At 45.3% G+C, this 27,202-nt stretch overlaps 1 long non-coding RNA gene across 1 annotated transcript; it reads left to right on the plus strand.

Annotated features, from left to right (window-relative positions):
* Positions 1 to 27,121, plus strand: LOC104975617 (uncharacterized). The gene is made up of 3 exons (XR_001494810.3): positions 1 to 6,201; positions 20,888 to 20,987; positions 22,754 to 27,121. It is a non-coding gene; the product is annotated as an uncharacterized lncRNA (long non-coding RNA).

A 27,202-nucleotide genomic window follows, 5' to 3' on the forward strand; every position in this document is an offset into this window, starting at 1 on the left:
GTTGTGGAATGGCCCAGGAGTCAGCTTTTTGAGGGGAAGGGAGGGGAGGAGGGGAGAGAGAAGCTTTGACCTGCTCAGCCTTCCAGGGGATTCCAGGCCCGGCTCTGGTGGGAGGTGCAGGTGAGAAGCCCCTGCAAGTTTCTTCTGGGTCCCCACCATTTTTCAGTTGAAGCCCCTCTGCCTGCACCACCCCTAACTCTCCCTCCCGTGGCCCCTGCCTAAAGCCACAGAAGATGGGGAGTCTATACAGCTTCTCTTCCTGTAGGGAAACCAAGCCACGGACAAATGTGTTCCTTTAAGAAAGCATGAAAGAAACGAGAAAACAACAGTGGGTGGTTATTACTGACACGGTTCATGGAGAGACACTTTGGAAGCCTGGCACAGGGAGGGGACTGAGGGCCGTTGCCCCCAGCCCTGCAGCTTGCACCCTCCCCCACCGCCCCTTGGCCCACTCTCCCCTTGGTGTCTTCTGGTGACCGGGCGGACTTCAGCCTCCCGAACCCCTTCTGGAAGGATCAGGACAGGGCCGAGGTCATTCACAGAGGGGAGGGTGTGGTCGACTCTTAAGAACGCCACTGCCTCCACCGTGTCGGGGCTCAGCTCTGGGTCTCAGCGAGCATGGCTTCCTGGTGCGGCCCCACCGTCACTCACCGGGGAGGACTCTGTGTCCACCCTGTCCCCACGTGCAGCCTGGTCACCGCGGGGCCCGTGCTGTGCGCATCTTCTCTGCTCACAGCACAGCCTGGGGTCCACCAGACTTCACTCAGGAAAGGGAAGTGTAGGATGAACTATTCCATAGTTAAGAATTTCAAGGTCGCAACAGCATTGACTAGAGCACGTGGACACAGGTACGAGGCCCGTGCATAGAGAAGCCCCCATGTGGGCTTCAAGGACCTTCTGTGTGGGGGTGGGATGGGGGCTGGACAGGGATTTCCTGCACACGCGGCTCCAGGCTCTGTTCTCGGCAGGGCGGACAACTGTTGGCCCTGCCTGTCTGTGGAGGGGCTCTGGGGCTGCCCAGCTCAGCAGGAACGGCAGTGGTGGGAAGGGAGGTCGCCCTCCCTTAGCACCCCTGACCTCACACCCCCTCATCAGGGCAGCCGAGTGCCTAAACAGCTCCTTCCTTGTCTAGCTCTGAAGACCTGGAAGGTGTGAGGGCTGAAGGACATGCAGAAAACAAAATTCTGTAAAGCAATTATCTTTCAATTAAAAAAATAAGATTAAAGAAAAAAACACAAAGAACAGCAGAGGCGGGGCTTGCATTCTCAGCCTCTGCCAGATTCCGCCTGTGCTTATGCATCAGACCAAGATGCTGGTGCTCCCATTCTGTATCACAGATGAGAATAGAGACACAGACAGGCTGAGCATCTTGTCCCAGGTCACACAGCTGCTGAGGGCAAGGCTGAGAACTGGACCCCTGTGGTCGAATCTGGAGTCCAGATGCTGTGATGACCCTGAGGGAGCGGCAAAGACCAGATGGCCCACGCTGAGCCAGGTACACACACGCACACACACTCATGTGCATGAGGCCTTTGCTTTGAGGCTACATAAGTCAGAGGAAGACAGAGGGCAACCAGGAGAGGCCAAAGGAGAGCCAAAGTCTATAAGGCGGAGAGGCCACACTTCCCAGGAGGCCGGGGAATTCTCTTCCCTGGTGAGTCTGTCTCAAACCCTAGACTCCTCTCCCTGGACCCAGGAACTGACTGTCCAGTGACCTAACTGAGTTGGCTCCGGAATTATGCCTTCCCAGGGCTTCAGCTACCACTGGACCCCACAGCTGTCAGTAATAAGGGGGAAACGAGTACATAGTCTGGGCTTCAGATTTGTTTGGAGACAAAATTTATTAGGAGTACAAAAAACCATGAAGGCAGTTGGCGTGAATATCTCCAGAACACTTAAGAAACCCTCTGCTGTTTATCTACCTCCTCTCCTGTCATGAAAGTGGAAGGTCTGTCTAATCAATTAATTCTGTGCTTGTCACACTCTGTCTTTAAAATATTTATTTATGTGTTTATTTATCCAGCTGTGATGTGTCTTAGTTGCAGCATGTGGGAGCTAGTTCCCCAATCAGGCATTGAACATGGGTCTCTGCATTGGAGTCTTGGCCACTAGACCACCTGGGGAGTCTCTCCTCATACTCTTGGGGACTGTAACGGGTCACAGACCTCCTCTGAGGCCCCCTTAGAGCTGAAGCATGGGGTGGCTGCAGTAATTCTCCTGTGGCTAAGATGTGGTTTGTTGGTCATGACTCACTCACACTCCCTGCAAACACAGGGCTACTCCCCTGTGTGTGTCCTCTGGTGTCTGTTGAGATGGGACTTCCGACTGAAGCTTTGCGCACACCCCCTGCAAACATAGGGCTTCTCCCCTGTGTGTGTCCTCTGGTGTGTGATGAGACTTGACCTATCCTTGGATCCTTGCCCACACTCTCCGTACTTGACTTTTATAATCCCTGAGACCCCTGCCCCCATGAATAATTTGCCTGTGTCCCCTGGATTCAGTTTCTGGCTTGTGCTGGGCTCTTCTGTGATTCTCTCATGCACCCCAGACCCCCCCACTTGTCCTCTGGGTGAGTAGGAGGAGGCCCTTGAAGTCCTCTTCAGCCTTATGCTTTTCAGCAAAGGTTGGGGCCTGTCCTTGGCCTCGCGACCCTCAGGTTTGTCACGGGCTGTGTGGATCGGAATACTGCTGCTGCTGATTTTGACTGCCTGGGCAGGGGTCCTCTGGTTGGAGGTGGTCTCCTGTAGATGGCCTCAGGAGGGTCTGAGAGGGGTGACTCCGTTGGACATGTTGGCTGAGGAACTTCTGACTGGAGAAGGCCAGAGAGCAGGAGGCACGGGTGGATCTTGGCTTCGGTTCTGCTGAAAGAGGAAGCTTTTGGTCAGGTGGCGGGCTTGCCACGGTAAGGCCACCCCACTGATCATCTAAGTGTTGATGGTGTGCGATTTGTCTCCCATCAAGTGTGTCTTTACAGTCCACTTCTCCATCCATTCTTATTCTCTACATCTACAGAAATCCAGGAAGCTTGTGTCAAGGGCCTTTTCAACATATCACCCAGACTAGGGACCTTCCAGCAGCATCAGAGGCAGAGGTGGATCTGTAGGGACCTTTCCCTGCGTGTAAGTATCTGGAAAGTCATGTCACAGTGGCCATGTGACATCGAGAGATAAGACTTGATGACTTAGGGGGAATCCCCCTGAGCGGCTCCCTGGGAGGGGAAAGGGTCTATTAAGTTAGGGGCACCTGGCCTGGAGCTCTCTGCATGTGGGAGGCAGCACAGGGGGTGGTTAGAGCAGGTGTGAGTAAAGCTGACTTTGTGGCTCCTGGTTCAAAGAGCAGCCTTTGTGTCGATCTCTGTAGGAAGTGAGTTTCAGACTGGGCGAGATCGAGCGGCCTAGGTCCCACTGACTACAGGTCTCTGGCTCCTGCTGCCCCAATTGGTTCACAAATTGCTCCTCTCTCAGTTTTCCATAAATCAGAAAGTAAAAGCATGTCCTTTCTCAAGCCTCACTAGTATTCATACCTCATTTATTTCACTCAGTCTTAGCCCATTTAACATGCACTAGGAAGCCCTGTTTAAAAATACATCTCCAGCCAGACTCCCCACACCCTCACTCCCGAGCATCTTCAGCCAGCCCACTCTCCCCTCATGTCTGGCAATGAGCTGACCTCTAAGGGGACTCCCTGCTGCTGTCTCTTCCCAAAAATGAACCAAAGCATCATCTTAGCACAGAGAACATGCCACTTGCAGCTGAAAGCCTCACGGTTATTCTGTGTCACCCAGGAAGACCCCTGGGGCCTGCACATGGACACGGGCCCTGAGGCTTCCGTGTCCCATCCAGCCTCCTTCCTCTCCCTCTGTGCTTCCTCCTGCGACCACTGGCATGGCCTCTCTTCCCGGCCCTGGGACTGCAGCACTGGCTGCTCCCCTGCCTGGAATCCTTTCCCACAGGTGTTATCTCTGGAGACCCTGCCCCCCCATCCTCTGCCACACTGCACCCTCTGCCCACCCTGGTCTGAGGCACTTTTCCTGCACTGTTTTCCTCACAGCACCAGCCCCCGTCTGGTATGAAGCCCATGCTGCCCCGCGGCAGTGGTTCTGTCTGTTTCGGTGCGTGGAGCCCTGTCTGGCACAGAGCATGAACTCACATGACAACAAACTGAAACAGTAACTGAATGCAATCACTGCACATGTGTCGCTTAGAAACGGGAGGAAATGAGGAAGAAACAGGTAAGGGGAGAGAGCTGGTAAGTGCCAGAAAACTTGCCTTTTGCTTCTAAGCCTCTCAGCAGAAGGTGATGTTACATATTTTTTTGCATAAAATATTGAAAATTAGAACTAGCATTTTTTAGTATAAAAATCTTTCCTAATAGTCATAGGAAATGAATCATATTCTGAGGCATTTTAATTGCTATTCGACTGACTTTGGACTGGATTGTACTCAGCTTTGCAATCAGACCAGGGAGGCTCCCCAGGATGGGGTGGGGCTCTGGAAGAGGGGTGGTGCTCACCTCTCCCGGCCGCGAGCTCGCTCTTCCGCTGCTGTCCCGCTTGATGCTGAGGTCCTGGCCATACTTGTCCCCGTACCAGACCAGCAGCTCACAACTCGGCCTGACCACCTGGCAGGTTCAGTAGAAGATCTGCCCACGATACTGCAAGGCCACCAGGTTCTGCTCCTCATTGTCCTGGGCGCAGTTCACATGCCTGGGGTCGAGGCCGGGAAAGCTGACCTTTTCCAGTCCTGTGGCCACTGCTGAGTTTTCCAAATTACCTGGCATATTGAGTGCAGCACTTTCACAGCATCATCTTCCAGGATTTCAAATAGCTCAGCTGGAATTCCATCACCTTCACTAGCTTTGTTCATAGCGATGCTTCCTAAGGCCCAGTTGACTTCACACTCTAGGATGTCTGCCTCTAGGTGAGTGATCAAATCATCATGGTTATCTGGGTCATTAAGATCTTTTTTGTATAGTTCTGTGTATTCTGCTGCCTCTTAATATCTTCTGCTTCCGTTAGGTCCATACCGTTTCTGTCCTTCATTGAGCCCATCTTTGCCTGAAATGTTCCCTTGGCATCTCTAAATTTTTTGCACATATTTGAGTATTTTAACGGGGATGGGTGGAGAATGTTCAGGAGCAGCTAGCCTAGGGGTCAGGCAGCATTTACTTCAAGATGCCTCTGTGTGGTCCCCCAGCTTCCCGCTGAGGAGCCTCCTTGTGGGAGTGGGGGGGGTCAGGAGTGTGGAGGAGGGGTGGGAGAGTGGAAGGGCTGTTGTCTGCATGTAAGTCCCCACCCCCGACCACCTTCAGGATTGCTCATCGGTGTAGCGAGCATCCTAACTGGGTTTTCACCTGTGTAAGTGGTGGGTTCTTAATGAGCAATGTGAACAGTGACGTTAAATGTCCTCGGTCAGGACTAGACACTTACTACACCGCGTGAACAGGTGTAAGAACCTGGGAAGGCGTGTGCAGCCAGTCCCCTAGGAACAGGGTTCAGACTTGATCCCTCAACATTTTGGGGTCCAGCCACTGCTTTAGCATTTCTCAGGGCCCAATGCTGACTCTAAGGGTTCTATAATCCATCCTCCATCTGCCTTTAGTGAGACCCACACTTCTAGGATCCTACAGAGCAGGGCCTGTGTGAGTTCTCTGTGGCTGCTCTAACAGATGACCACATGTTGGGTGATTTAAAGCAACAGGAGTTCATCCTCCCCTTGTCCTGGAGACCAGACACCTGAGATCAAGGTGGTGCAGGGCTGAGTTCCCTCCAGAGGCTCCAGGATAGGGTCCTTCCTGCCTTCTCCAGCTTTGGGGCTCCAGGGGCCCTGGGGCTTGTGGTCCCCTCCCTCCCATCTCTGCCTCCATCTTCACGAGGCTTCTCATCTGTGTCCTCTTTCGTCTCTTATAAGGACTCTGTCAGCTGGATTGAAGGTCACCCTAACCCTAGATGACCTTACCTTGAGATCCTTAACTACATCTACAAAGACCCTTTTCCCAGATATGGCCCTGTTCTCATGTTCTGGGGGGACCCATCTTTTGGGGCCACCATTCACCCCATTATCTGTATATAAAATAATTCTCATTTTAGGAGATCACCACAGGCCCATATAGATGGGCACAGACAGCAGCCACACAGGTGGGATCTGGAAAGAATGAGGATCCTGGAGTCACCTGGAATGGATCAAGGCCTGGCTTCTTCAGGTGAGGGGAATCACAGGGAGGAGCGGGGCATGGTCTTGTTCAGGCTTCAAAAAGACCATGTTGGGTGGGATGTGAGATGCACCGTGAGGGCAGAGAGCTTTGTACGGCCTGATGGAGGGATTAGGCTTGGGCCAAGGCCGAGGGCCGGAGAAGGCAATGGCACCCCACTCCAGTACTCTTGTCTGGAAAATCCCATGGATGGAGGAGCCTGGAAGGCAGCAGTCCATGGGGTCGCTAGGAGTCGGACATGACTGAGCGACTTCACTTTCACTTTTCACTTTCATGCATTGGAGAAGGAAATGGCAGCCCACTCCAGTGTTCTTGCCTGGAGAATCCCAGGGACGGGGGAGCCTGGTGGGCTGCCGTCTATGGGGTCGCACAGAGTCGGACACGACTGACGCAACTTAGGAGCAGCAGCAGCAGCAAGGCTGAGGGTGTAGAGGGGAATTAATGTGGGGGTTGGCCATATGCCCTGGAGAAGGAGCTGACAGTCCCTGGGGCACAAGGAACTGGGAACCTGGGAGGCCTCCGTGTTTCTGAACCAAACTTGAGTCCACACACCTGAGTGCAGTAAAGCCAGTCTCCTGATACCAGGTGCGGTAAAGGAGAGGCAGCATTAACTGTAAAGGCACCAATACGTGGAGACAGGTAACTCGTGCTCTAAACCCTGAAATCCCTGAAGGGCTTCAGGAAAGCAGTTTTACGGGCCATGTGACGGCGGGGCGTGGGGGATCACAGAGTATGTGATTCACTGGTGCACGGTTCTCTGGTTGCTGAGGTAACAGGCGGCTAACCTCACAAATCCTCAGGCACTGGACACTCTGGGGGTGACGTGTTCATGCTCATCAAGTAGTTAACTTCTTCCACTCAGTGGGGCTTTTAGCAGCTGTAAAACAACTCCATGAGTGTGCCTCAGATACTATTATCTCCATACTTCAGAGAGGAGTTGCAGCAGAGGATATGGGATGGGGTCTGTTCTGGGAAGGCCCCATAGGCTCCTGCTCAGTTACACCAGGTGTCTGGGCTCAGCAGCTGGAGAAGTTGGGGCTGCCTCCTGGGCTTGGGGAGCAGCAGGATCGCAGTCCTCGAGGGGCCTGTTAGTCCCCAGGATGAGATGGGGAGGCCGTGGATGGACAGATGCACCTGGCCTGGGAGAGGGGTGCAGGCTGGAAATGTCACTGGAATCACTGCAGGGAGGAAGGGGAAAGGCCAGGAGGGGGCAGGTGGGTTATAGCACCTACGTGCAGGTGATGGTGGTCCTGTTGGACACAACTCAGAGCCACAAGGAGTGGTGGTCAGGGGCTCAGCTTCGTCCTCTTATTCTTTGCTTATCTGGAACTTCCCACTCCTGCAGCGAGGAGCCTGGCCCCCACCATTTGCATTTGTCAGCTCTTTCCTCCTCTTCAGGTTATGTGTACAGTGGTCTCAGAATTGCTAGCTACTGCACTCTGGAACGGAGAAGGCAATGGCACCCCATTCCAGTACTCTTGCCTGGAGAGTCCCAGGGACGGCGGAGCTGGGTGGGCTGCAGTCCATGGGGTCGCTAGGAGTCGGACACGACTGAGCGACTTCACTTTCACTTTTTGCTTTCATGCACTGGAGAAGGAAATGGGAACCCACTCCAGTGTTCTTGCCTGGAGAGTCCCAGGGACGGCGGAGCCAGGTGGGCTGCAGTCCATGGGGTTGCACGGAGTTGGACGCGGCTGCAGTGACTTGGCAGCAGCAGCACCTGGAAAGGTCTCTATAAAAGGAAGCCCAGTGTTTACGTGCAGCCCATTTAGCCTTTTGTGTATCGATTTGTTCATTTCCAAAGTCAACACATTTTGCCCATCTCCTACAGTGAGAGATCTTTTCAGTGCATTTCTAATGTGGTTAGGTTTTGTTGCATTGTGTATTCTGTGCTGCGACTCTCCTACACCCTGAATAACTATACTTGAATAGATGGTTTGATCCCTTGGGCTATACAAATCGATGAGTGTAGACAAACACATAGTGACAGGCGTCCATCCTAAAGCATCACAGGGAATACTTCAGCCCCCTTCAGCAGATGATCTGCTTATCATCTATGTAACTCTGCTTTTCCTAGAATGTCATAAATGAGGTCATACTCCAGACTGTATTCTTTCACTGAGTGATAGCACGTGAGAGTTAACCATGCTTTTCAAGCTTTGGTGGTTCATTCCTTCCTACTGATGAGTAATACTCCATTGCATGTGATTGGGAGGAAAAACAGTTTTCACTCTGCCCTTCCATAATAAGAGACAAATCACCAGGAGGAAAAACAGGAGCATACCTCCCCTATGCTTCCCTGGTGGCTTTGTGGTAAAGAATCTGCCTGTAATACAGGAGACTTGGGTTTGACCCCTGAGTTGGGAAGATCCCCTGGAGAAGGAAATGGCAACCCATTCCAGTATTCTTGCCTGGGGAATCCCATGGACAGAGGAGCCTGGCGGGCTACAGTCCGTGGGGTTGCAGAGAGGCGAACATGACTTAGTGACTAAAACAACAAATAGCTTCTGTATAGAGGGGAGCTACCAAAGAAACAGGAGTCACTCCCTGAAATGTCCAAAGTCATCACTTTAAATGCCATCTTTAGCTAAAAACAAAACCCTGAGGAATGGGAGAAACCCATTATGGAAGGTAATTACACAAAACACAGTAAAGAAGGGTATGATTGTTTATAGATTTAAGTCGGGACCTCTCCATTAATAAGTTATTTGAGTTTTAATTGTCCTTTTATTTCTGGTGCAAACAGGGACAGCCCTTAAATGCAGAGATTTCTCTGCTGTAAATGTCCATCACAAAACGGCAATGCTACTTAGTTTATGAGAGTCCTCTTTTTTTTTTTCTTTCTTTTTTCATGGAAGTGGGCTTAAGCAATCCTCACAGCAGAGAGGCGTATTTTGGGGTGGCATGTTCTACTTGCTTTGACATGGATATACCCCAATTTGATTATGCATTCATCTATTGAAGGATACTATGATTACTTCAAGCTTTTAACTATTATGGATAGTGCTGCTGTGCCTAAGTTCATCTTTGTTTTTGTTTGGGCATGGATCTTTCAAAGCAGTTTCCTAAATACCGGAAGTACGATCGTTGGATCCCAAGGTGAGGTGTGTTTAGCTTTAGAGAAAACTGCCCAACTGTGTTACAAGGTGGCTGTGCATGCATCCCACCAGCAGTGAGGGAGCGTTCCTGCTACTCCTCAGCCTCCAGCAATTGGTATTGTCATATAGTTAGAGTTTAGCAGCCTAATATGTGTAGTGTGATAGCTTGTGACTTTAATTTGTAATTCCCTAATGGCGTATGATGTTGAGCCTGTTTCTGTTTTGTATTATCTGTATAATTTTTTGGCTGGGTGTCTGTTCAGATCTTTACTTATTGTTTATAGGGTTGCTCAAGAGGTCTTTGTCTATTTTGTGTCCAAATCCTGTATCAAATATGAATTTTGCAAATATTTTCTCCCAGTTTGTGGCTTGTATTTTGATTTTCTGAATGAGATCTTTCAGAATAGACATCTTTATTTCTATAAAGTCCACAATATTTTTCTTTTGTGGACTGACAGCTCGTGTGTTAAAACTCAAAGCTCATGATATACAGGCCAAACCCAGGGTCATGTAGATTTTCTGTTTTTGTCCACAATTTTGATAGTTTCAAAATTTAAGTGTCTGTTAATAAACTTGAGTGAATTTGGTGACTATATTTCATTCTATACAGTTTCAAGTTCATTATTCCTTAACTATTTTGGAGAAGTTTTGGATATTGGCAATATTTCAGTTTGAATTTCCATAGTTTAATAGACCTAGCAGAACTGCCCTGAGGGGCGGAGTCTCCACTTAGCTGCGCCTGCGCGAGTGAGGGAGGCTTCAGCTGCAGTTCCCATTGGCTGGCAGGGAGCGGGGAGCCCGCCTCCCTGACCCACCCCACCCCAGGCGGAATTCCCGCTCTGCCTGAGCACCTGGCGGCCTGTGGCTGCTGGAGTCTGGTCTCCTCAGGACCCATTGGGGCTTCAGCTTTGGGACGTTGTGGGGTTCAGTTCAGGAAGACAGGGAGTCTGGTCTCCTCAGGACCTGCTCAGGTTTTGGCCTTGGGAATTGTGGGGTTCACTTCAGGCTAACAAGAGATGGGTCTCCTCAGGACCCATTGGTGTTTCGGCTTTGGGACATTGTGGGGTTAGTTCAGGCAGAATGGGTGTCCTTGTAAAGCACCGGGAATAAACATGATGCCCCAGGAAGCTGTATCACAGACGCTCTGTTTTGCGTCCCCCGTGCCTGGAACTGGGGCCGTGCATGCTCCAGTTAGAGACGCGTGTAGGCGTGTGTCCTTGGAGTTAATCAGAGCAACTAAACGGAAAAATGAGCCAAGTGACTCCAGACACTGCCAGTGCGGTCGTGAAGGGGAAAGGCTTGAGCCACATTGTAGGAGCGGAGTACGGAAAGTGTGTGCTAGCTTCCTGCACTCGCGTTCCAGAACACTTCAGAAGGACCGAGGGGATCTCCGAGGCCCTTACTAGGAGAACAGAGTCCATGAACCATGCGGCCCCGGCAGCGTGGGCAGGCGGAGAAGGCGGCGTGGGCCTGACCGTCCCTGCGCAGCTGTCTCCTGACCGACGCGCAGGGGCCTTTCCATGGCGAGTTCCCCTGCTCACAACGGGTGGTGGAGCAGCCCCTCTGAGAGGCTGGACCACAGTGGGAGCTGCTGAGCAGCTCAGGTCCTGGGGATGCTCCCGTGAGCCACACGTCTCAGGGGGAGGAGTCAGGAGGAGACACAGCAGCCCAGAAGGGCAAGGGCCAAGGAAAGGGCCTTTAAAAAGCCAAGTTCCAGATTCCCAGGAACCAGGTGTTTCCACTTTAGGTGGTGAGTCTGTGTGTCAGATGTCTGTCCTGGCGCTTGCACATGGGCTCCTGGAAGCCCTGGGCGGCTGCATGTGGCCCAGGGGCCCTGTGTGCCTGGCTGTCACCATGCAGTGACGCTGCCCATGTGTCCACACCCGTCCAGTCGGAGAGGACCCTCCTCCAGGCCCAGAGAGCGGGCTGGGAAGCAGGAGGACTGGAACGGGGTGGGGGCCCTGCTGTACCCCTTTATCTTCCCAGTTCTGGCTTTCTTTGCGCTAAGATCCTCAGGACCTACTGGTGCTTCAGCTTTCGTCAGCCTATGCCGGCCCTACCACCAACAAAGAATGAGTTTTTTCCATGCATTTCTGAGTCATTTAGACTCTGCTGCATTCTGTGTTCCATTCTGTGACACTCTCATATCCTAAATTTGAATAGATTATGATTTACCAATTGAGGTCTAAAGATCTATGGGTTTACACAAATGCACAGTGGTAGATATTCATTTGTAATGTCAGTTCAGTCGCTCAGTCGTGTCTGACTCTTTGCGACCCCATGGACTGCAGCCTGCCAAGCTTCCCTGTCCATCACCAACTCCCGGAGCTTACTCAAACTCACGTCCATGGAGTCAGTGATGCCATCCAACCATCTTATCTGTAATGTATTAGATGGAATATTGAACCTCCTACCTCATAATCTTTTTCTAAGTCTGTTTTGCCTTTTTCAGAATGTCATATAAATGGGGTCATTAGTGTGTAGACTGGATTCTTCCACTTAGCAATATACATGTAAGATTCATCCATGGTTTTTGCTTGGTTTGACGGTTCATTCCGTTATATTTCTGAATACTATTCATGTGTATTGGAGGAAAAATAATGTTCCCTTTATATTTCTCTTTTCCTCATTGAGACCTTCCCCCACAATGAAAGGCAGATGAACTGGAGGAAAACAGAAGCTTATTACCATGCATACCCCCTATATGCTTGTAAGGTACCTAGGAAAACCTGAAATGGCCCAAGCCTGTAACTTATGTGCTATCTTTAGCTAAGAACAAAAGAAAGATATTGGGTGGGGGGTGGGGGACGGAACGATTTGGGAGGTTTGGAGGCAAAACACAGTAAACAAGGGTCTGGATATTATGCAGATTTACATCCAGGCCATCTCCATGGACTACCTTCTCTCAAGACTTAGTTATCCTTCCATTTCTGGTACACAGGTGGAGACAGCCTTACAAGTGGAGATTTCCCTAATAAACATAAATTTAATTCCTAAAAGGGCATTTTCAAACATTCTCCTGGATCTGCTGTTTTTTAAATGTCAGTCCAGAATTATCCTGATGTCCAAAAGACACAACTTGGGGTGGCATATTCTGCTCCCCTTGATGTACATGTGCCCTAATTTGCTTATTAATTCATTTACAGAGGAACATTCTGATGTCTTTCAGTTTTTAACCAATTTTTAACCCAGAATAGAGCTACTGTGCATTATTTTATGCTAGTTTTTGTTTGAACAGTTTTTCAAAGCTGTTGTCTAAATACAAGAGGTGTAGTGTTGCATCCTAAGATGAGTCTGTTTAGCTTTGGAAAAAACTGTCAGACTGTCTTCCAAAGATGGCTGTGCACGCATCCCGCCAAGATCTTGAGTAGGTTTTTTATGGTTGTTTACTATCAGAGTACCCTCTGTGGCCAGGTGTTTTTTATGGTTGTTTACTATCAGAGTACCCTCTGTGTCCAGGTGTTTCTTATGGTTGTTTACTATCAGAGTACCCTCTGTGGCCCCGTGTTTTTTATGGTTGTTTACTATCAGAGTACCCTCTGTGGCCGGGTGTTTTTTATGGTTGTTTACTGTCAGTGTACCCTCTGTGGTCAGGTGTCTGTTTCAGTCTTTACCAATTATTTATGGGTTTGTTTGCTCTAGATTTCTTGGTATAACTTGAGTACAAATTCTTTATCAGATATGCATTTTTAAAAAATTTTAATTATTAATATTTGGCTGTGGTGGGTCTTCATTGTGTGGGCTTCTGTCTAGTTATGGCGAGCAGGGGCTATGCTGGTAGTGGTGTGTGGGCTTCTCACTGGTGGCTCCTGTTGTTGTGGGACACAGGCTCTGGGGCTCATGGGCTCAGTAGCTGCAGCTTCCAGGATCTAGAACACAGGCTCAGTGGTTGCGGTGCGTGGGCTTAGCTGCTCCACGACATGGACAGGGATCCAACCTGCGTCTTCTGCATTGGCATGAAGATTCTTTAATACTCAGCCACCAGGGAAGCCCTCAGCCATGTTTTAGATTCTAGTTTGCCACACCTGTATCTGGTGAGAGAGGCCAGTATCAAGAGGCCTGGGAGCTGGGAGTGCTCAGCCACAGTTCTGGCTGTGCCATCAAAAGCTTTGGGGCTTTTGGTGAGTGCCTCAAGTTTCCTGGGACTGTTTCCTCTCTTCAGAAATGCCCTGCTGTTGGACTGCAGCCCGTCAGGCTCCTCTGTCCATGGGATTGCCCAGACAAGAATATGGAGTGGGTGCCATTTCCCTCTGCACAGATACACATTTGGAAGATATTTTCTCCTGGTTTATAGTTTTGATGCAGGAAGGGGGGACCCCTTCCACGGCCTGAGAGCAGGCTCTTGTCTGACACTTGGAAATGAATTGTCTGAGGAGATGTGTACTATCAAAGCTAGAGGTTTTATTGGGAAGGGCTGCCGGGATGGAGGGCAGGAGGGTGAGGGAAGCTGAGAGAACTGCTCTGCCATGTGGCTCACAGTCTCAGGTTTTATGGGCACTGGGTTGGTTTCTGGTTTGTCTCTGGCCAGTCATTCTGAATTGGGGTCCTTCCTGGTGGCAGATGCATCACTCATCCAAGGTGGATTCTGCAAGGAGGACCCTGGGAGGTTGGTAAGACCTGCGGATTGGAGTCTCCTGTCTCCTCTGACCTTTCCTGAATTCTGGTTGGTGGTGGCTTCTTAGTTCCTTGTTCTTACCCAGGACCTCCTGTTGTAAGACGACTCCTGCAGGTGGTTTCTCTGGTGCCCGGCAAGGACGGGCGGGTGGTTTTGGTTAGTGGTTCCCCTAACACTTTGTCCTGTGGTTTTCTTGAGTAAGGGAGTGAATGTATACATTTTTAAAAGTCAGTGTTTTAATTAATTTATTTAAAACATTTTGTATATTGGCTTTTTTGTTGTGTTTTAGAACTCATCACCAGACTCAGGTCATGTAGATCTTTTGTTGTTTTCTAAAATGTTTATAGTTTTTAATTGAAATGTGTCAGTTGCAAAGTTTGTGTTTATGTCCTTTCATTCCATATGGTTTTTAATCAATTTTGATCAATTGTTCCCTGGCCATGTGTTGAGCAGGGTCATGGAGATTTTTGGCTCCATTTCAGTTTGGGTTTCCAGTCTGAGTGCTCACAGCAAAGCTGGTTCTCGGTGAGCCCTCTGGGGTCTGTGAACGCAGGGCTGCCTGCTCTTCTCTGGTGGCCTGCTTGGGGCGCCAACCCCCTCTCTGACGTGTGGGGACAGGATGTTTGCCTTCAGACTCAGCTCGGTGACCAGCTGGTGGGAGCTTTGTCTCCTCAGCACCATCAGGGCTTGTGCTCCTGGATAATGGGGCTGCGTCCAGGCACTGCCTCAGTGCCCACCAGCAAGGAGGCGCTGCAAGAGGGAAAAATGAGGATGAAGTAAATGTTTCCTGTGTCCAGCTGAGCGCTGACCGGAGGTCCATCTCAGAGAACTCGGGGGGCTGGAGGGGGGAAGAGCTCCATGTGCAAATAGCGAGTGTTTAGTTAGATTTCTGTTAGATGATCTAGAGGATGCCCAGTGATGCTCTCTGGTGTAGGTGGCCAGTTTTCCTGTCACTGTTTCTTGAAAGGACTGTCCTTTCCTCTTTGCACGTTCCTGGCTTGATTTTCATGAACTGTCCACATACATGTGGCTTTATTCCTGGGCTCTCTATTCTTTCCTCGAGTCCCTGTGCCTGTGTTTGTGCCAGTTCCTCACTGTTGTGGTTACTACAGCTCCGTGATGTGGTTTGAAGTCAGAGAGGAAGATGCCTCCAGGTTCATTCTTCTTTCTCAGAGTCCTTTGTTCAGGGTCCTTAGTTGTTGCAGAATATTATTAGGAATATTTCTATTTCTATGAAAAATGCCATTAGATATTATATTTTGAGTGCAGTGCATTTGCTGATGGCTTTGGTTGGAATGGACATTTTAATAACTCATTTTTCCAGTACATGAGCATGGAATATTTTTCTGTTTATTTGTGTTTTCTTTGGTTTCTTTATCAGTGCTTTCTAGTTTTCTAACTACTGGTCTTTTATGTCCTTGGTTAAGTTTTTTCTTAATTTTTGTTTCTGATTGTTATTAGTGTATAGAAACACAAGTGATTTTCATATATTGACTCAGATTGTAAATTGTAGTATTTTATATGATTGTAAGTTGATCCCAAATTATTCAACTTTACTGAATGTATTCTAACAACTTTTTGTGAAGTTATGTGGGAAATTTTATTTGCAAATTCCACGTGGACTCCTTCAAGGGCAATGAGCATCACAACTTCCCTTGAACTTCGTCTGGGTAAGTCTTGGCCTCTATAAAAAAGTTTCAAGCCTGTCTGATCTGATTTTCTTTTGTGGTGTTGACATGGTTGTTTTGAAAAATAATTTACTTTTCAGTAACTTAAAATGTGCAGGAAACCCTTAATAATGGTAAAAAAATTCTCACATTTGCCACATCATCTAAAATACTCCATGCATTTTATCCAAAATGGGCGCATTCTCCTGTAGAACCAGCATATAATCTCCAAAATCAGGAAATCATATAGTTTCTACATTATAATGTAATCCACAGCCCCACTTCCACTTTCAGCAATTGTCCAATTGTATGAAAATGCCTTTTTTCCCATCCTCATCCAATATTTTTTTAGACTGTTACTGAGATTTTCAGACATTTGGACAAACTTGGTGGATGTAAAGCAGACATGGTGAATATGGGATCTGGGTGGCCTTTTCTATGTGGATTTTTTAACTAAAGATGTTTTTAATGTTTATTCATTTTGTAACATGTACCAATACTACATTCTTTCCCCCCATAGTAATTAAACATAAATAACATGCCATTTACCATTTACATATTTGTAAGCATACAGTGTTGTAGTATGAACTACCTTTCCTTGTTTTGCAAACCAGTTTAATAATGTGCACCTTGTACATGCTTTGGAGAAACTCAGGAAACTGAGTCAGTGACTGAAATGGCCCAAGATATCACCTTAGATACCGTCTTCATCTAAAAACCACACAGGGGCTTCCTGGTGGTCCAGTGGCTAACACTGGACACTCCTTAAGAAGGAGGCCCAGGTTCCATCCCTGATCCGAGAGCTAGATCTCCCATGTCTCAATGAAGAGTTTGCATGCTGTAGCTAAATATCTGGCTTGCCTCAATGAAGGTCAACCTGGCTCAGCCAAAAAAACAAAAACAAAAACAAATAAATATTAAAAAATAAAACCAAAGGAAAGGAAGGGTATGGTTGTTGTACAGATTTACATCTTAGCTTTCCCTATTGATAAAAAAAGAGTTTCACAAGACTGTTATCCTTCTATCTGATATATACAGAGAATTCCTTTGAAATGAAATTTCTCTTGTAAATGTGACTCAGAAGAGCCATCTTGAACTTGGGTTTCAGAGATGATAATGTGTCCTCTTAAAAAAAAAGTTAATTCCAACTAATTCTCATGCTGAAGGGGTATATTTTGGGGTAGCATTTGCTCCCCTTCACTTCGGATGTATCCCAATTTGTTTACACGGTCATCTACCGAAGGCATCCTGATATTTGAAAGTTTTTAGCTATTAGAAGTAGAGCTCCTGTGTATAATTGTGTGATAATTTTTGTCTGGATACTTTTTCAAAGCTCTTTACTAAGTACTAGACATGTAGTGTTAGGGTCACAGGTGAGCCTTGTTTAGCTGAGGAAAAATCCAGCTAAGTTTCTCTGTGGCATGTGGGATCTTCCTGGGTAAGGGATCGAACTTGATTGTCTTGCATTGTCAGGCATATTCTTCACCACTGAGCCACCAGAGAAGCCCCGCCCTGCTTTTTTTGAGTTTACTGATCTAATAGGTGTGCAGTGCTGCTTCACAGTTGTTTTAGTTTGTAATTTCCTTATGATATATGATTTTGAGTATTTTTGATATGCTGATTTACTATCTGTATATTTTCTTTGGCCAGGTGTTCAGATTTATACATTTTAAATGAGGTTGTTTGTTCCAGATTTTTTGGTATAGTTGGAGTACAATCCAGAAGCAGATGTTTTTTTGGAACACCTTTGCTTTTTCCATGATTCAATGAATGTTGTCAACTTGATCTCTACACTTACAGTAATAAAAGAACCATTGCTATTTAGAATGCAGGGGCTTTAGGGAAGTCATTAGGTCATGAAGGCTTGGCTTTGCCCTCATGAACTGAATTAGTTCCTGCTCATGCTTAGTCATGTCCGACTCTGTGACCCCATGGACTGTAACCCACCAGGCTCCTCTGTCCATGTGGTTCTCCAGGCAAGAATACTGGAGTGGGTTGCCATTTCCTGACCCAGGGAACATTCCCTACACAAGGATCAAACTCAGGACTCCTGCATTGCAGGAATATTCTTTACTTTCTGAGCTACTAGGGAAGGCCATGAACTGGATTAGTGCCCTCATAAAAGAGCCCAGGGCACTCCCTTGCCCCATGTGATGTGTGGGCACAGCAAAAAGACAGCCATCTACAAACCAGGAAGAATGCTTTCATCATAACCTACCGGGGACCAGCCCTGGTAGGATCCAGGGATACCCTCAGGAGGAATGGTGTCAGCGAAAGAGGAAAGGTATAAAGGGGAGAAAAAGAGGCTTGATCTTCCTTGGTTTACACAGAAAGCCAATAAAGTCCATGACACAGGACTTGCTCTGTTCATGGAGGCCACAGGCGCCCTCTTGGTGGGGTGAAGACTCAGGGCGTCCCCTCCCCTGAAGATGCTAGGCACCTTCCCGATTAAGTCTTAGAAGCCCGCACAGATAAGTGAACTCAGAGAGCCTCTGTGCTCCAAGGAGTCATCCTGAAAAAAGAAGAAAGAGAGAACGAAAAAGAAAAAAAGAAAGAATGAATGACACGGGGAGACCAAGCTTCCGTGAGCAAGGCCCATAACTTTATTTTTAAAAGGAGCTTTTATACCCTCAGTTGTACATAGAGAATAATGGAAGATACAGAGTCATGCAGGGTCAGCAGTCCTTGACCCTTATCGAGACCAGGCTTTCTTTCTGCAAACTTATCGTATACAAAGGCTTTAGGTGATTTACATCATCTTCTGGCCAGGAGACCTGTTAACATTTTTCTTCTAATAAAGGTTAATCAACCAGAAAACTTATTTTCTCTAAAGGTGATTTTTCTAAAGTTTGGCTCCACTCCCCGAAAGCACTCGATAAAGTTGCATTCCTATAGGGCAAATGTGCAGTGGGGGATAACAAGGAAAGAATTTATTAACTCAAGGGTCTAAGGTTGCTAACATCAAGACTACTACTTATTTTCTCTATATACCGACTATATCAATTAATATACTCCCAGGAACACAGTGGGTAAGGGATATGGAAACTTGGCAGCAAGCATTGGCTCAACAATTAAATCCTTCACCAGTTCTATTCTAATAATTTTAACTCCCTGAAAGGCTCTATATTGTTAGAATGTCTTAAGCTTTCCGTGCTTCTCGTGGTTGGGAGGCTGTAAACAATCACATGCGTAGTTGTAAGAGTCCAGATAAACCTGTCAGGCAAGTTAGAAAGCCATCTGAGGGGTTTGAATTGAAACACTCTTATTATGTCCAGGAGACTTATTAACTAGAGCTCTAAGTTGATTTCCTTCAAAGAAAGATAGTTGGGGATAGCCCCCTGTTAATGTCAGAAGAGTTGGTAAAAGGCATGATGTAATAAACAGTAGACAGACAGATTTTGGTATCAGGGTAGATGCTCGAGCAGATCCAGGAAATCCCTCAAGTCCTGATCCGCCTTTGCTTGTCAGGTCTTCTCCGCATGACCTTTGTCATGGGTGAGATCTCCCGTGGTGGCTCCCGGCATCGAACCCAATCCAGTCTTAGACTTCCAGCTTTCAGAACAGTGATAAATAAATGCCTATGTTATGATTACTATAGCAGTCCAAACAAGCTAAAACAATCATCAACATAATGTTCAGATATCAACAGAGTTTTCACCAGAAGACTCTGCATTAAAGAATGTGTTCTGTTTGATTCCACTTGTATAAAATTCAGAAAAAGACACAAACTGTGTAGAGTGCTAAAAATAAAGATTCATCTAACTTGAGGAATACTGACTCAGAAAGAAGATGAGAAGTTTGTCTGATGTAGTGTTGGTCTTCTACTTGGTTTAGAAGTTTGGTCATAAAGGCATTTTTACTTTGAAAAAATTCAATAAATTGTAAACTTATGTTTTGTGCACATTTTGAACATACTATAAGTGTTTGAAATATATTAAAAATGATACTACTCTTCAAAGAAGCAAAACTTCCTTTGAATATGAAAGCAGTCTTTTTGTCTACTGAAGGCAGAACATATTAGTTTGTGAGGGCTGCTGTAACTAACAGAGAAGACAATGGCATCCCACTCCAGTACTTTTGCTTGGAAAATCCCATGGACGGAGGAGCCTGGTAGGCTGTAGTCCATGAGGTCGCTAGAGTCGGACATGACTGAGTGACTTCACTTTCACTTTTCACTTTCATACACTGGAGAAGGAAATGGCAACCCACTCCAGTGTTCTTGCCTGGAGAATCCCAGGGACGGGGGAGCCTGATGGGCTGCCGTCTCTGTAGTCACACAGAGTCAGACACGACTGAAGTGACTCAACAGCAGCAGCTATAACTAAGTACCACAGACTGGGGTGGCTTAAACAAAAGAGACTGATTTCCTTCCAGCTTGGAGGATAGTAAGTAATTCAAGATCAAAATGTTAGTAGGGTTGGTTTCATTCTGAAGCTTCTGTCTGGCTTATAGACAGCCATCACCTCCTGTGTCTCTCACAGTCTTGCCTGTGTGTATATTTCCTGTGTGTATGTTCTAATCTCCTTTCTTAAAAAAGATACCAGTCATCTTGCGTTGCTACTGCTGCTGCTAAGTCGCTTCAGTTGTGTCCAACTCTGTGCGACCCCATAGACTGCAGCTCACTAGGCTCCCCTATCCCTGGGATTCTCCAGGCAAGAACACTGGAGTGGGTTGCCAGTTCCTTCTCCAATGCACGAAAGTGAAAACATAAAGTGAAGTCGCTCAGTCGTGTCCGACTCCTAGTGACCCCATGGACTGCAGCCTACCAGGCTCCCCCATCCATGGGATTTTCCAGGCAAGAGTACTGGAGTGGGTTGCCATTGCCTTCTCCACATCTTGCATTAGGATGCACTATTTGAACCAATTACAATTTAATTTCCTCTTTAAAAACTATATCTACAAATTCAGTCATATTCAGAAGTACTGGGAGTCAAGATTTTGATATACGGATATTTAAACTTTTCAACCCATAACCCAAAGTGAGATGGTAATAGGCTGTGGCACAAAGTTATGATAATTGTGTGGAAGAAATTGTGTTAAATTGGATTAAATATTGCGGGTAACAGACTATGGCACGTGTATCGATGGCAGACATCAGTATTATGATGTAGACTTCCCAATGTATGAAGGAAAATATGGACACGGAATCTAAAAAAGAAAAGCACTAGAAACCAGTTGTGCCCCATGGCAAGTCTGCATTGTACCCAATTGTTATTTCTCCAGAGAACTCATTTAGTGCAAAATACTGTCTAACAAAGCAATTACTTAGTACTCACCTATATGTATAATCTCTTAAGGAACTGGCATCAGTCTACAAATAATATAAATCCTGCCTGCATTATTCAGCAGAAGAGCCATGACATTGACGCTCTTTCTAAAATGGCTCTTCCTTCAAAGGTATGTAGACTTCTGTATTATACATTTATTTATAACCATCAAAACTCTGCTTTCTTATTTGGGCCATCATGTGCCAAAACTAGACATGATTCATAAATGACAAGAAAGAAAAAGGAAATACCAATGACCAGAAAAGTGTGGATATTTACTATTTTAGGTACTATTACTTTTATAATTCATTGAGTCATTTAGGTGGATGATAAGGAATATATTCGGAGAAGGCAATGGCACCCCACTCTAGTACTCTTACCTGGAAAATCCCATGGATGGAGGAGCCTGGTAGGCTGCAGTCCATGGGGTCGCTAGGAGTCGGGCACAACAGAGCGACTTCACTTTCACTTTTCACTTTCATGCATTGGAGAAGGGAATGGCAACCCACTCCAGTGTTCTTGCCTGGAGAATCCCAGAGACGGGGGAGCCTGGTGGGCTGCTGTCCATGGGGTCACACAGAGTCAGATACGAATGAAGCGACTTAGCAGCAGCAGCAGCAGCAGCAAGCCCTACTAGCAGAGAAGGCAATGGCACCCCACTCCAGTGCTCTCGCCTGGAGAATCCCATGGATGGAAGAGCCTAGTGGGCTGCAGTCCATGGGGTCGCTAAGAGTCGGACACAACTGAATGACTTCACTTTCACTTTTCACTTTCATGCCCTGGAGAAGGAAATGGCAACCCACTCCAGTACTCTTGCCTGGAAAATCCCAGGGATGGGGGAGTCTGGTGGGCTGCCATCCATGGGGTCGCACAGAGTCAGACACGACTGAAGTGACTTAACAGCAGCATCTCTAGTATAAAATGTATTTAACCTTGACTCTCTTCCTTGCTCTCTCCCTCTTTAACACACACACACACACACACACACACACACACACACACACTCACACACACAATGCTTTCTTGTTTTAAATTCCATTTTTGATGGAGTGCAAGCTATAATAATCTGGTGCCAATGAGTTTGCCTTATGTAGCTTCTCCATAAAAGGTGAGAAGGAACTAAGGAAGAGTCTGGGATCCTTGGGCACTGAAGAGGAAAACTTTGCCTGAGTATTATTCTGCCCATGATTTTCCAGCAAAATTGAGGGTAGTACAAATGGGAGTTTATGAACAATCTTTGTTTCCATTCAGATTCTTTAATCTGCTAGCTATCTTTAATGTCTGAGCCACCAGAGAAGCACCAAGAATACTGGAGTGGATAGCCATCCTTTTTCCAGAGGATCTTTAGGACTCAGGGATCAAACCTGGGTCTCCTGCATTACAGGCAGACTCTTTTCAGTCTGAGCCACCAGGGAAGCCCCTACTATCCATATTTTGTGGAGAAACTGAACCTCAGAATTATTTTACACAGTTTTTTTTTTTTTTTTTTAACATTTTACCCTTCAACACAGAGATAATACTGATCACAATCACAAATAGGAGGAGAGATCTTGTGAACTGTTAATAGGTGAAAATTCACAGCTCATCTCAATTTCTTGACTGCTTCATCAGAGACAGGCATTGTGCTAAGAATTTCCCAATGTTGTCTGCGATCCGCATACCTCACTGTGAGACAGCACTTTCCTTTTTCTACAGATGAACTTTGAAACTGAGAATCCTTACTTTTCCAAAGACAGGCAGTTAATTATGGTGCAGAGTGAAGATTTTATTTCCGATCTAACTGACATTGAAGTTGATGCTCTACTGACTCCAAAAAGAGCCCAAGTTCACTGATAAATTGTTCTACTACAATCAACTTCTGCACTAATGACCTCTACTTGTACTCATTCTCCCTAGATGTTTCCATGTGATCTGTACTTTGGAGGCACCTGGGATCTCTTCAACAGCCATGAGATGCACAGGGGGTGTATTGCTGTGTTTGGCCTGAAAGATGATGCTTATTAGAACTAAAGCACAGTAGAAAAGAAGGTGACTGAGCAACATTGTATAATGCAAACCAAGAATGCTTTCCTGAGGTACAAGGTGCTTTCCTGAGGCAGATATTATACCATGTGAAGATGGGAGAGGTTATACCCATGACATTAAGGATACTGGTCATGTAAAGTTATCAGAAGACATTCTTCTGATTAACCCTCCTTAACTTCCCTTACTCCTGAGATGTTTCTATAATTTTAATTATAATGTGTTTCATCATTATCTGGATAGTTCCTTGGGGAGATGCTCTCAGTGTGTGCAGTGTTCAAGATTCTATTATAAATAGTGAGGAATTATCATCATTTTCTTGTTGCTGCTGAAGGCAGGTCTGCAAATTTTATAATCTTTGCAATAGAGATTAATTCAGTCACATCTTTAATTTTTAGCCCTTTTTTGAAGAAGAGACTAAGACCTTACTTGTGGACCTATTTGTTATCAGTGTTTTATTGTCTGGAATTATATACTTGGGAAATATTAGTATTTATATTAATAGTTGATATAAAAATTTATAAGAATATCTTGCTACCATAGGGACTTACAAGAACTTTTGCTCTTTAGGTTTTGCCTTTTATGTCTTCCCTACAAACCCAGTGATTTTCACGTTGTGTTTTAAAATGTATCTGAATGGAATTGAAAGTATGGTGGCAGTGGGAATGACTGTTATTCCCAGTGCAGTCACTAAGTTGTGTCCTACTCTTTGCCATCCCATGGACTGTAGCATGCCATGCTTGCCTGTCTTTCACTATATTGAAGAAATAATTATACCTTTGCTGTATCATGTGTGTGTGTGTGTGTGTGTGTGTGTGTGTGTGTGTAAAATTCCTGAAAAGTTAATGAAAGTGATATTTTAAATTTCTAAATTATACATTCTATATGCTTAATTGCTTTAAAAGATGATGCACAGTTATGTAATAAAGTGGCTCTCTATAAGAAGTTACTTCATTCATCTGGCCCTAGGACTATGGGATCACCTAACCTTGAGAGGCATAGATAGTCATGGTCCAAGAACTCTGTTTTTCAGGCTCTATAGCCATGTCAAGCTCTTCTTGTTCATCAAGCACTGAATTATCAAAAGGATAACTTTCCCCCTTTTTTGGATGATCATCAAACTGCATTTTAAATGTAGAGAAAGAGAATATTTGAAAAAGTTATCAAAGAGGCAGTAGTGATATACAGTTATTGAGTGTACCCCTAGAGTTCAGTTAATTGGCTTGCATTTCCATCTGGCCAGTTTGCAGATGTCTGATCCAAGGAGAGCCTCTTAGTCTGTCAGTACTTCAGTTTTCTCATTTTTCAGATCAGATCAGATCAGTCGCTCAGCCATGTCCGACTCTTTGCGACCCCATGAATCGCCTCACGCCAGGCCTCCCTGTCCATCACCAACTCCCAGAGTTCACTAAGACTCACGTCCATCGAGTCATTGATGCCATCCAGCCATCTCATCCTCTGTCGTCCCCTTCTCCTCCTGCCCTCAATCCCTCCCAGCATCAGAGTCTTTTCCAATGAGTCAACTCTTCGCATGAGGTGGCCAAATGCTAATTAGAACCTCTCTCCTGGGACCTGTATAAAAGATCGTGTAAGGGGTCAGCAAAAGGTAGCTGTTATCTCACCTTAAAACTGAGACTGCTGCCACTAGAACAGTTTTTAAATAGAGATTTGATTAGTTATGGACACAGTAATGCATTCTATGAAGCTGATCTGGAGATCAGGATGCTTAAAAATCACGTGTGAATATCCCTGAATGTCTACAATACATAACTAATGTAGTCAGTTTGAAGTGTTCTAAAATGAATGAGACAAACTCTACTATCACAGAGCTAATGATTATGAAAAGTGGAAGAAAACCCACATATCACACCGGAAGGGAAATTGGAGAAGTAGTATTACTTTATGCTTCTTAGGTGCCTTGATGATTTTTTATATATATTTAGTTGCTGTTGTTGTTCAGTCACTAAGTCATATTTGGCTATTTGAGACTCCATGGACTACAGCATGCCAGGCTCCTCTGTCCTTCACTATCTCCTAGAGTTTGCTCAGACTCATGTCTGAGTTGGTGATGCTATCTAACGATCTCATCCTCTTATAATTAGTTGTACCAATAATCCAAATCAAACTGTTAATTAGGTAATTATGGGTTCACCAAGCAGAGGTAAGAGTTTTTATGTATGAAAATTCTTGGTCTTAGCTCTATCTCCCAGTCAAAATCAGTAACTCTCATCTGGCTTAGTTTATCCACACTTAGAAGCCAGAAGATCTATGATCATGAAAATATAGGGTACAGGTGAACCCAGACCAGAACTGAAATATCAGTGACTATGTTATGTGCCCAAATCATTTTCTCTGTGGTGTATTTAATTCCCATATGAATACTTTCAGGGGTAGGAAAACTGTTTACAGAGATTAATCAACTTTCAAATTGTGAGTTGCTACTAGTTGGAGGGAGCCATGATACAATCATAGAGTTTATACACTTTTAAAAATAGTTCCTCTTCTAACTTGTTGTATTTTCATTTTCCTCAGTATTTTTACATAACTGGCTACTTGCCTGTAACTGAAAAGTCACATCCTCAGAGAGATCTTTGACCATTCTGTGTGCAGCCTGCCTCTTCTTATTTCTGTGTTTATCAGCATGCTCCGTTTTCATCTCACAGTAGTTCCATTCCCTAAATTGTCTCATTTCTGTATTTTTCATTCACTCCTTTTCAAAAAGAATCAATTATGATGCAAACCAAACTCTTGTGTAGCTTGTTCAATTTCATATTGCAAAACTTAGACTACTTCTAGATATAATGTAATAAAAAATATAATATAGCAAATATATTTGACATAACATTGGTTTTGATGTTTGTAAATGAATTATTATAAGCAATTATAACTACAGACCATTTTATGTCATAATATTCCCTTCAAGCAATGTTATTATGGGGATCTTAAATTCCTGAGATGATGTTAATTCTACAGATGCATCCCTAAGTACTCAGAGCAGTTTATTTCTCAGAAGACTTATCTGGGGAAGTGTATTGAACAGAGGAAATATTCCTTGTGGACATTTTAATTGTAATGACATTGAATTTGAAAATAAATAATTAGACATATAATGGATTGTTGCTGAGAAGCAGTAGAATCTGAAATAAGACAATAATTTTAAGAGCATGGCACCTGAACTTTATTTTATATGTATATATAATTTATTGATATAATTTTGATATGGTGATTGAACCACTTGCGGTTTACTTTTCTGAGATAACTGTTAAACTGATACAGTCTGTGTTGTTAAATACTGCTTACCTCATCCTGAAAGCAGCAGTAATCAAGCAAGTGAAATATATAGCTAAATAAAATAAAACATGACTAGGATTTTCATAAGTTGAAAGCTTTTTACATCGTATGCTGGCATAGTGTATAAAAGTATGTCAATGACGAGATTGTAAGACCAAGGTTTAAGACAATCATCCCGTAAAATTGTGAGGATAAGAAGATATCTTCTGGACTCGTGGCTCAGTGGATAAGAATATGCCTACCAATGTAGGGGACATACGTTTGATCCCTGGTTGGAGGAAGGTTCCACGTGCCATGGAGCAACTAAGCCTGAGAGCCACGACTACTGAGCCTGCACTCTAGAACCTGTGAGCCACAGCTATTGAAGCCAGCTCACCTAGAGTCAGTGCTCCAGAACAGGAGAAGCCACTGCAGTGAGAAGCCCACACACGCCAACCAAGAGGAGCCCAAGCACAGCCAAAAATAAACAAACAAATACATTTTTAAGAAAGGATATCTTCCAAGTCATAGGGAAATGAGTAGGTTAATATTACATGTGCATTTGTATTAATATAGACAATGAGAGGCAACCATCATACACAAAAATAGTATTCAATGGTGTTTCAATGATTCACTCTTATTACTTCCCTGTTCAGCACAAAGTGGCTGTCTAACCTTATTGAATATTTACATTTATGAGTCTCAAGTCATTTCCTATAAGAGAATATGTTGAAATGGATTTGGTCATTCTCTGATGACTCTCAGTCTAGCTTTACTTCTGTTAGCACTCTATGATGTTAGCATCATTGAAATAATTTAGCAAAAATAAGTGTCTAATACTAGTAGTATGTGAATGTAATTGTCTGTTTTAGAGTTAAGAAATGAATAAATATTGTAATAATTACCTATAAGGCCTATTAAAGGAAATAAATGTGATTATATACTCTTATATTAAACTTTGTGCAAAGTCTACGTTGATTTTTATATTATTTGAACTAGAATACTGATGAGCATGACTCAAAATTTTCAAGAATAAAATAGATTCATTCGTTT

This window comes from Bos taurus, chromosome 22, assembly GCF_002263795.3.
Source record: "Bos taurus isolate L1 Dominette 01449 registration number 42190680 breed Hereford chromosome 22, ARS-UCD2.0, whole genome shotgun sequence".
Taxonomy (NCBI): domain Eukaryota; kingdom Metazoa; phylum Chordata; class Mammalia; order Artiodactyla; family Bovidae; genus Bos; species Bos taurus.